This window comes from Lactuca virosa, chromosome 1 (genome assembly GCF_052849685.1).
Source record: "Lactuca virosa cultivar CGN04683 chromosome 1, Lactuca_virosa_CGN04683_v6, whole genome shotgun sequence".
In the NCBI taxonomy this organism is placed as follows: domain Eukaryota; kingdom Viridiplantae; phylum Streptophyta; class Magnoliopsida; order Asterales; family Asteraceae; genus Lactuca; species Lactuca virosa.
Window position 1 is genome coordinate 88,987,327 of NC_136426.1, and position 11,154 is coordinate 88,998,480.

The window sequence follows — 11,154 nt, forward strand, 5'->3', positions numbered from 1 at the left end:
TATATCTTTATCTTTACTATTCTATAAAGCATATTCAGTTTTTCTTGAATTTTAAGAGGTATCGTTTTTATTGCAACATGTACAAACATCTCATGCTTCGTCTTACTAAGAAATGGATGCCATAACTTTCCTTTTCCCTCATGGCCCAAAATTAAATCCAGAGCTCACTCACTTAGCCATTCACTCCCACATCTTCTCTCTACAAACCCTAAACCGTCGTCGTCTCCCACCTTACCATCGCATATCTCTCCGATGTTTTCCCCCAGCTTTCGCCCTTTCTCTAAATATCCGTAACCAAGATAAATTCCCACATTCCCTTCTTCCCCTGATATCCATTCTCTGTCCTCCCTCTCATTTTCTCTCTCTGGATAGTGTTGTCATCTTTTTCGTGTTTGTTGAACTTAGTTTTTATTATTTGCTTCTTTTTGTTTATGGGTGGCTTTGATTTTTGATTTGAAGTCTATTTTTCATTTTTTTTGTGTCAATATACAGATCGATGAACAAGTTGAGTATTTTAAGACGAATGAAGGATATGACCTGGAGGAAGACGCTTCGATTTCATCTGTATGTTTCATTTTGCCGCTTCAATTTTTTTCCCTTCTTAAAGAGTCTTCTTCTATACAGGCTTCATCCAACACAAGATTTGGCAACTAATGGACCTTTCTATATGTGTGTATGTGTGTGTGTGTGTCCAGGTAACCCCTCCCTCTGTCACTATATTCTTAGTATTCTAATGCAATATGTTTGTGTGGGTATTTTTTTTATGGTTTGGATAAAGATTTCAAGTCGAGATTTCTATTTCTTGTGGCTGGGAAACTTAAATTTCTTGGTTTTCAATATGTTGGATTGATCTATGTCTATTTTTTCTAGGTTCTTCTATCGTGCTAAAAAACTAAAATTTTTATCTAAACCTGCAAGACATGCAAAATAATAGGTTTTAGTCTCCAAAATAAAGTTGAGTCTGATACATTTTTAATCTTTGATCTAATGTTGCAGTTTTGGAGGAAGAATTGATCGAAGCAGTGAGATGAATTGATGAAATCATATAACTCACAATCATTAGGTGACTTCAACACTCAAAATATGGAGTTAGTGAGTATTGTAATCATTTTTAAGCATCAATGTTATACAAAGTATGATTGTTTTTTATAGCAAATTGAAATATGTGATACTTATTTTCATCTCCGATATGACTGTTTTTTATTTATATTTTTGGATGATTTTGTTTCAGATTTCTTAAGAGACAAAATGGAACACCAATCTGGGTGTTTCTATCCATGATTCTACCTTGACATGGATGCTTGCAATAGGTGTTTGTACCCTTGGGCTGATTTTATAGTGTCGTTATATATTTAGTAAAGGTTCTAACATCCGTCAAGTTGTATTCCTCCTTTACTCCTCTCAGTGTTTTCATATCATTTTTCTTCTAAAATGGTTGTGTTTGGATTGAACTACATAGGTTTCAAAGGAGTTATTTAATGGGAGTAACGCTGAAAATTAAGAAGTAAAAGGTATTAACGTGTTCAAGGAAAGTGCGCATAAAGTGTTTGTAGAAATGCCTGAGAGAAAACAAGAGGTGAGTATGAGCATTACGAAATCTTTCTTTATGCTATCTTTTTATAGAAATTTATCCCAGGTTGTTTTTTAGTTTCGATTTTATGACATTGTCAATTTTTCTTTATGCTCTTTCCTACATATGTGGTACTTACTCACTTATGATATATCAACTTTTTAAACTAGACCATGACATCGAAGTTAATTTTTTTTGTTGATTGGGTAGAAATTAGTATCTATAATATTTTCATATTCTCGACATTTAACAGGGAATAGCTAAAGCTGGATCATAAATTCATGGTACAAACAAGGAAAAGTAAGTTCATTAGGTATGCTCCTGCGTTTTTAATTCTGTAATTGGAACCTGATTGCCTTATCCATTAAATGTTTCATTTGGCTGCTCTGGTTCTTGACCTACTGGTGCTAAAAGTGTTTTGTTTTTTTGCTTCAAATAGTTACTACTCTAAATGGGTACAGTTTTCAATGTCTAACCCATGAATAAGTAAAAAAAATGAAATTGTACTGTTGAAATTATTAAATTTCAATATTGTAATAGAAAAGAAAATCGGACATAAAATAAAAAAATAACATAATTTAAAAAAAAGTCAATAATGGAAGTCTCGTGCTATTTCTTACGTTAGCCCAAGAAAGAACAATGAAAAGAATTAAAATTATAATCATGTTATAGAAAGAAAAAGTATGATTCTATAAAAAACAAAAAATTTTCATTATGAGCAAAATATTAGGAATGAACCAACTTTTGGTCCATATCTTATTTTACAGATGTAAAAAAATATTACAAACATTTTATCTCTTCAAAAAAACAAACACCATCTTATATTTAATGTTGGAGATTAAAATAAAAAAAAATAAGAATTAAGAACTAATAATGTTTTAAACGTCCAAGAGGAGTAAAATAGGACACATTGAATTAAATGATTACTAATATAAACTAAAAAGAATTTATGAAAATGATTAATAATTTAGGGATGAGCAAAAACTGAAAAACAGCAAAAAAACCAAGGTTGAAAAAATCAAAATCGAACAAAAAAAACAATGATGTGGTCTTAAATTTTCAAAAAACCGATATAAGTCGTTTTTGATAGAAGCCCGAATTGAGATGACGATTCTACCAAGAAATAAGAGAGGGGATTGAAACAATCTTTCTAATATCAATCATAGCCACTCACCAACAATGCAATTATACTTCAATAAAACATGCAGTGAAAAAGCTAGAAAGTATGAGTATGTGGTCAATGACCTTATGAATGTAAACATAGGTGGGCTAATTTTTTGGGCCTTGTGGTATCTGTTGTTCGGCTAGTAGACATTGGGCTCCCTCCACGCTTGTTCACGAGAACTCCACAGTCGCAATTTCTCTCCCACCTCCGATCGCCGATCCCCGGCGCCAGTAACTACTGTATCGCCTTTTCCGATCTTCTGGTTTGTATGTGCTTTATGTTATTTACATCAGAAGAAGAAGAAGTAACAAAGGGTTCTGGGTTATGTTATTTACATCAGAAGAAGAAGAAGTAACAAAGGGTTCTGGGTTTAAGTTTTGATTCCAGTTTAAATCAATCCGGCGTTCCATCTGTTTCTAGGTAAAGCTGTCCAATTACATCGCATCGCTTGAAGAACTTGTATTTTGTTTTTATATATGGGTTTGATTCGATGGTTACATGTTATTAGTTTCTTAAACAAGTTTCTGATTGGGTTTTTACTGCATGTATTAGATAAAACCTAACGTTTTTTTTTTTTTCAGAATTTGTGTTAGAAAAGGGTATAGAGTCTGTGTAGTTTCTTGATTTTATTATAATTCAACTAATATGATGTAGAAGATTGTGTTTTTGATGAAACTGAATGTATGGTAGTGTGGATTTCGTTTTAGAGGAAAAATTGTTTTGAATGTATTAGGTTTTGTGGAGGATTGCATTTGGCATACTATTTTTCATTCACACAGAGTTATATCATCAAAGCCTATTCTATTGTATTATAGATATGAAAGAAGAAGAAGCAAAAAAGTAGGTTGCTACAGTTAACCTATTACCTACTAAATAACATCTAAGCTACATCAGACCTCACCCTCACCCTGAGCACCCTGACGTTGAGGACCTGCTTGTCTTGTCTTTCTCAGAAAAAACCACCATATGGAGTAAGCAACCATTCCAGCTAAGCATATGACCAGTACAGTCAGTTTAACAGTTTTATTTTTTGGGTATTTAGCCCAAATGAGTGATATCAATCCAGAAACAAGACAGTAATAAGAGGCTATAACGAGTTTCTGTAGAGTGGAGAGGAACACGTCTAATTCTTGCTTACTTTTATTTTTCACAGAAAAGTGCAATTGAAAAGCTCCCAACGCCATTACTCCTCCAAAAACGTCAAAGAACACAGATGCCTTGAAAGCAGCAGAGCTATCATTACTTCCTACGACGGTGCCGATGATGCCTCCAAGTCCCAAGGTTGTAGCAGTCACTGCTGCGTGTCTAATACCATCCCGGCGGTTTTTTTGTTCCTCCATCTCCATGTCGGCATTTCCATGCTGCTGCTGCTCCCCTGTTTCTCCTTCTTCACCCTGAACTTCTGGTAGTCCACGAAGAAGAAGCCGAAGTTTGTGATAAAAAAACTGAAGCAAAACAAGAACAATCCAAAACAACATCTTTTCTTTGTCGCTGAGTGAAGGAATGATGAGAAAACTAAGAGTTGCAGATGAGTCTAATGGTGTTTCTTTGTAGCAAGATATATTCATATTTCCAAACCATTTCCATTACAGGTAACTACCATTTAAGTACATTGATTATTCATAGTAAATTGTTTTCTAAAAGGATACCCATCTTACATGGGGATGGTCTGTAGTCCCGTTTTCTTATTGTTACTTATGTTACAACAAATAACTTTGTTTGCAACGTGTTCTTTCTCTATTTTATAAACCATAAATACGGTATATTTCTCTTTTATAAACCATAAACACAGGATCTTTCTCTTTTAATTTTTCTTACCCTTGTCTCAGAGGTTTGCATTGCATTGCATTGCGACATACCTCTTTCTATGACATGTAGATAGTCCATTACTTATGGCTTAAGATATATGAAACCATGGTTGTATTGTAGGAAAAAGAAATGAATGAGATAACCCAAAAATCCATTTACAAATATTTGTACAAAGTCTCGTTAACAAACCTTAGCCCAATACTAAATTACAAGCCTGCTACCCTCTTAATTTCTCCATTCGCAATATTTCTGATGCAAACACACAAAATTAATTTAGAATCCTTCCAATGAACTTTTTCATCATCATATTCACGTTACTTGTCTTCCTTGAGGCCTTTTATCAATGAAACTGGAAATATATAATCAGGTCCGGCCCAATATCTGGGCGAGTTGGGCTTTGGTCCAGGACAGCAAAGCAAAAATAAAGGGCATAAATCTTGTCCAATAAGTAATAGTATATATGTGACTCTGGCCCAAAGTAGTTCACCTGTGTTTGCGTGTGTCGTGCCTCTGGGAGGCAATAGCTAAGAGCGTGGGCGCCTGCCAAATAATCAAAGCTTATTTTGAGAATAGCAATCGCCAAACTTATAGATCGTCTAGAAAAATGCAATTTGTAGAGATCGAGGAGCCTGTAATTGAATGTGTACGTTTTGTATTAATTAAGTATTTGTGCATTTGTTGTATTCACTTGGACTCGATTGCTCATAACCTTATTGTACAACGGGTTCGTTATTTTTTTATTATTAAGCAAACATATTCAAGTTCTTGTTGGTTTTTCTTGAAACATTTATTATTTTCAATTAATAATAAACTAGATATTTTGTAGTAAAACCTTTTTTTTTTTGTATCATGAACTAAATCAGTGGGGTTGGGAAGATCGAACAGCGAAATTGAAGAGAAAATTTTAACCTGATGACCAACGCAGAGGTGAGAGAGGTGGAGTTTTCAGCGACTCCATGATGTCCGGTGATTGCAGGAGTTGCCTGGTGAATCAGCAAACAACAAAAACGAGGATGAAGCGTCAAGGCGTCAAGCGAATGAGTGAGGGATTTAAGACGTCAAGCGAACAAGCAAGGGGGCCACAGCCCATTCTTTTTATTTTTGGGCCTAATGTGTATTAAACCTATTGGATTATTACCAGTTATAAAAAAAAAAAAAACATGGGCGTCCACAACCCCTCCGGCCCTAAGCATCCTCTGCCACTAGGAGTAGGAGGTGGGGTGGATATGAGGATTAGGGTAGGATGGATATGGGTGGAGTTGGGGTGTAGAGGTGGATGTGGTGTTGACCCTAAGCATCCTCCGCCACTAGGAGTAGGAGGTGGGGTGGATATGAGGATTAGGGTAGGATGGATATGGGTGGAGTTGGGGTGTAGAGGTGGATGTGGTGTTGGCCCTAAGCATCCTCCGCCGCTGGGAGTAGGAGGTGGGGTGGATATGAGGATTAGGGTAGGATGGATATGGGTGGAGTTGGGGTGTAAGGTGGATGTGGTGTATTGTGGGGATGAGGTAGGTGGATATGGGGATTGGGATGTAGGTAGTGGGTGTGGTAGATGTGAGGATTAAGGTAGGGTTGATGTTAGTGTCGGGGTGGGGTGGGGTAGAGTTGGGTATGGGGATGGGGTAGGGTAGAAAGTTTTTGAGGTGGTGTTGGGTTGAATGTGTAAGTGAAGGGCAGGTGTTAGGTTTATATTTTAAAAATATTTAGAAAATGAAAACTATGGAAAACAATAAAAACCAATTTTCTAATTTACATACAACTTGGAAAATTGAAAATTTTTATTTTCTTAGAAAATTTTGAAAAAAATGAGCGAACCAAATGCATTTTCAAAATTTCCAGTTTTGTTGGAAATTTTTACTGAAAAGCTGGAAAATTTTTTACAACCAAACACCCATATAGTTTCAAGGTTTGTTGGAACCAAATTCTTGTAAACTTTAAGAAAGATTTAAGAATGCTTGCCTACTAGGGAATAAAGTGATCCAAAAACTTATAAACTAAAGACCTTCTACTACTTAAACCTTAAAAGCAACACTAATTTCGCTTTACTAATCATCTAAAACTGTAAATTGCATTAACACAAAAAAAAAAGACTTCTTTCAATACCCACGCCTCTCGTTCATCTTACATATTTCACATTTTATGGTGTACTTTTAGTGATATGCATGAAAGATTTAAATTTAAAATCAAAGTAAAAAAGATTATATCTTGACATTTTAAGCAAAACTATTTGGCAGTGAAATGCTACTATATATAATATCCTGAACAAACAACATGTCAACATCCATACAAATCATTTGCCCATTCAACTCGATTAGAATCTTATCTTAGAGCATATGACACAACAAATCAATAAAAATCATCGGCTAAAATATAATGTTAGTGGTAAATTGGTTCTCTACCCAAAATTAAACATACTACAGTCACTTTGTCATTCAAAATCTATAATTTCAGTGTATAAAAAATAGATATCAAGATTCAAAAATGTTAAAATTAGAAAATCATTTTATTCAAACTAACATTTTGTCAATTACATTTGTCTTTGGGTATTTTTTGTTTTTGTTGTATTTCTTTTGTATGCAGGGGAAATTCTTTTAATCCTTGAGGGTCAAAGTGTATGTTCAGGTTTACACACGGGTCTTCAGATATCTCTTAACCCAGTATATGAAATTGTGCAACTGTGGTATTAGTTCGCTCATTCAATGTTTTCATTCTCTCACAACTTACAACACACACACACACACACTCTCTCTCTCTCTCTCTCATTTTATTCTCTAATAGAACATCTTTAGATTAGGGTTTTCATATTGTATTGTTGATTGTTCTTGATGATATTTGAGGATAGGTTGAGTAATATATTCAGAGAGTAGTATAGGTGATTTGTAGTGAGGTTCTATATGTAAGTACATGAAAACCTTTTGATTCTTTGTCCTTAAATGATATAAGAATTGTTGATGTTGAGAATCTTTTGTTTTTGTACTTTTTACATTGTATCATAGCCATTGTGCTCAGAGTTTTTTCTCCGATAATCAACGGTGCTTCGATCGGTCACCAATCTCAAAATGTACAATTTGTTCCTTATTTTTTGTTTTTTGATCTCTGATTATCCTTGTCTTCTTCACAACCTGTGTCGATTTAGATTTTTCGTGTTAAACTCTAAATCCTCGATGTAAACTATGAAGATTTAGGGTTTCTGGTTCCGATCAAGGGTTTCCGTATTAGTCTCCCTAAATTGAAACGTACGGTTCTTTCCTTTTCTATTAAGATCTTGGTTACAACGAGTACTTGTGTTATTGCATATACCTTGGAGATCTTGACTCTTCTGGTGGATCAGTGTGTTTTATCTTTCATCGACCAATCCCTGTTTGGTTCTGAAATAACTCTTTAGAGAACATATTTTATCACCGATTAACTATAGAGCAGGGACATATCTTCTTTAGGGCTAGGGGGGTTGTGCCCCCCCCCCCCCTGTTTTTTTTTAAAAACTAGTCCATGTACTATTGAAAATTTTACATATTAGGCCTAGGACTAAAAAAATTGATTGTGGCCCCCCTATTTTCCAAATTTTATACTTATTATACTTTTGCCCCCCCCCCCCCCAACTCATGGGTTCAAGCTCCGTCACTGCTATAGAGGGAACGAAACTAAAGGAGCTGATCCATTCTTCCGGTAATTTGCACTTCAAAAGTGACTAATAGGACCTCTGTGAGTGTTCCTTGTTCCCTTTTATCTCATTTTCTTAGTTGTAGACGTGGGAGATCCTGGTTGTCTTGAGTACACCAATTAACTGTTGATTTTGTCTATATGTTTGGCTGGTTTTTTTCCTTTTTGTTTTTCCTTGACCCTATGTTTGACTGTCCTAGACCCCAACATACAGTGGTGCTCTTCTAGACTTATAGTCATTGCAGGTGTCTATTTTCAGTACTCATTGATTTCTTACGTTTTTCTGTTTGATTTTTTGTTATTATGACTGGTCCAATGAATGAATCTTCTAGTGGAACCAAAAATGAATCTTCTGTCAATATTGATGATCCTCTTTACGTTCATCCATCTGATAATGCTATCGCTAGTGTGATTAATTTCAAACTGTTAGGAACTGAAAACTATAGGGTTTTGGCGTAGTTCCAAGATTAGGGCCTTAAAAGCTCGTAACAAGCTTTGCTTTACTGATGGAACTTGTAACATCCATAAAATTTCATAAAAATTTAAACTTTTTCAAACCAACCAAAAATCATAATTGTTTACATTGTAGTTTTCAAAACATGTTTATCATCAGAGTTTTCCCAAAAATCACAAAACATAACATGAGGAGGTGCAGGATCAAGCCTTTGCCTTCCCACGGCCATCTGAGGAACCTGAAACATAATCCAAAACTGTAAGCCCAAAGCTTAGTGAGTTCCCCAAAAGTACCAATACACAAACAAATAGCACAAATATAATAACAGCATGCAATGGATCCACAGCTAACAGACTGGATTACCCCTGAGCCCACAACATGAGTTTGGCTTGCCCCTTGGGCCCACAGCTTATGTCTGGCTTGCTCCCCAGCCTGATCAGTCCTCAGACTGAATACCACTAAGCCCTCAGTACGAGTCTGGCATGCCCTTCCCGTCCCTCAGCTCGTATCTGGAATGCTCATGAGCCCTCAGTATGAGTCTAACATGCCCTCCCGACCCTCATTACGAGTTTGGCATGCTCTTCCCGGCCTACAGATCTACCAGACTAGCATATCAAGACTAGCATGCATATCTATTCCATACTCAGCATATCAACAATATCATGTTATCAAACCAATGGGCCAGCCTTGGTGCCTTCGACTCGAAAGTATAGTGAGGAAAAATCACCTCACAGCTGAACATAACTGATAAGGTCCGACTCTGAATCTAAGCTCTCAACCCAAAAGCCTACAATCACCACGTGACCAATTCCATCAAAATCCCAACAATACCCAAAATACCCTCAAAAGTCAAACTTGGTCAAACTCAAAGTCAACTGGTCAAAGTCCATAAACCCACTAAGTCAACCCAACCGAGTTAACTCGAAAATGGCTGATCAATGCGAGTATGCGGGGCGTACTCCGGAGGTACGCGCAGAGTACACAAGGCTTCGCAGAAACCACCATCATGGTGGCTGATCGGGGACGCGGGGCGTACCCTCGCATATCCAATTCCTTCATTAAGTGCTTAATGGCTTTAGCACTTGAGCTTATACTTCAGATCCAAGGTCCAGAGGCATACTAGGGTCATAATGTTCCCAACTTTATGACTTTCCACATCCAAAAAGTCCTTAATGTAAGGTCTTAATCCATTAAGACCTTCTACAAGAAGCATGGATCCAAACTGGCTAAAGGGACCTCATTTTTATGTCTTAGAACCCTTCCTAGGGTCTGAAAGGACGGCCCAAAACGTCCAAAACCAAACATGCATAGAAATGGGACTTTTGAGACAAAAAGAGCATCATAAAGCTACCAAAATGAGATCCAAGAAAAGAAAGCATCAAAGTGGAAACTTTTTACTTTCTGGAGCTTCCCAAGAAGGTGATGATCCAAGATCCACAAGCTTGTCTCAAATTCTAAGATCCTTAATGCAACTCTTTCTTCCTTAAGCACACAAAGAACACACTTTTAGCTCAAAACACTCTCTTATGGGGTTAGGGTTTGCCAAAAACGACTCAAGGGCTTCGAGGCTGAAAAGATGAGGGTAAATGATCCATAAAGGTGTTTAAATACCCCCACAATCCCTAAAACTTAGGGTTTCACTCGGACATAAGTACGTTAAGCGTACGTGTGAGTACGCCCAGTGTACTAGGGCGCGCCCTAGTACGCTTAGCATACTCACATGTACGCTTAGCGTACACCACCTGCCCCAAAATTACAATTTTCCATTAGGGCTTCTTAGGGCTACTTCCTTACAATCCAAGGACCAAAAAGACATAATATAAAACCAAAAGATAGACTTGAAAATACTTGAAAACCAGGGTGTTACAACTCTCCCCCACTTGAACTAGACTTCGTCCTTGAAGTCTGCTGCAGAGAAGAAATCTGTATAATGCTCCCGCATCTCAGCCTCCGGCTCCCAGGTCCACTCAGAGCCCTTCCGATGTTGCCATCATACCTTTACCAAAGGTACTTCCTTGCTACGCAAAACCTTTACTTTCCTCTCTAGAATAGCTATTGGTCTCTCAACATAGTTCAGACGCTCATCAACCTGAATATCATCGAAGGACACCACTGCATCCTCATCCAATACACACTTTTGCAGCTGCGAAACAGGGAAAGTGTTGTGAATCTGACTAAGCTTCTTAGGAAGATCCAATGTAACATCCATAAAAATCAATCCAAATTTAAACTTTTTAAAACATTTTAGAAACCAACAGTTATTACAAATTTGTTTTCAGATAGTTCTATATCAGAGTATCCCAGAAACATAGTCATATAATGTGAGGAGCTGTACGATCACGCCTTAGCCTTCCCGCGATCATCTGAGGTACCTGAAACCAAAACTAAAATTGTAAGCCCGAAGCTTAGTGAGTTCATCCAATATACCGATACATAACAAACAGCACACATAATAACAACATGTAATGGGTCCACAACTCTACAGACTGGATTACC

The 11,154-nt window shown here is 36.7% G+C and overlaps 1 long non-coding RNA gene across 3 annotated transcripts; it reads left to right on the plus strand.

Annotated features, from left to right (window-relative positions):
- Positions 1-2,788: 2,788 nt before the first annotated feature.
- On the plus strand, positions 2,789-4,515 carry LOC145150287 (uncharacterized). 3 transcript variants are annotated; one of them, XR_013731117.1, is made up of 2 exons: positions 2,789-3,155; positions 3,551-4,515. It is a non-coding gene; the product is annotated as an uncharacterized LOC145150287 (long non-coding RNA). The 3 variants fall into 3 exon arrangements; XR_013731111.1 differs by having other exon boundaries at positions 3,889-4,515; XR_013731123.1 differs by lacking the exon at positions 2,789-3,155 and having other exon boundaries at positions 3,163-3,706; positions 3,889-4,515.
- Positions 4,516-11,154: the final 6,639 nt, after the last annotated feature.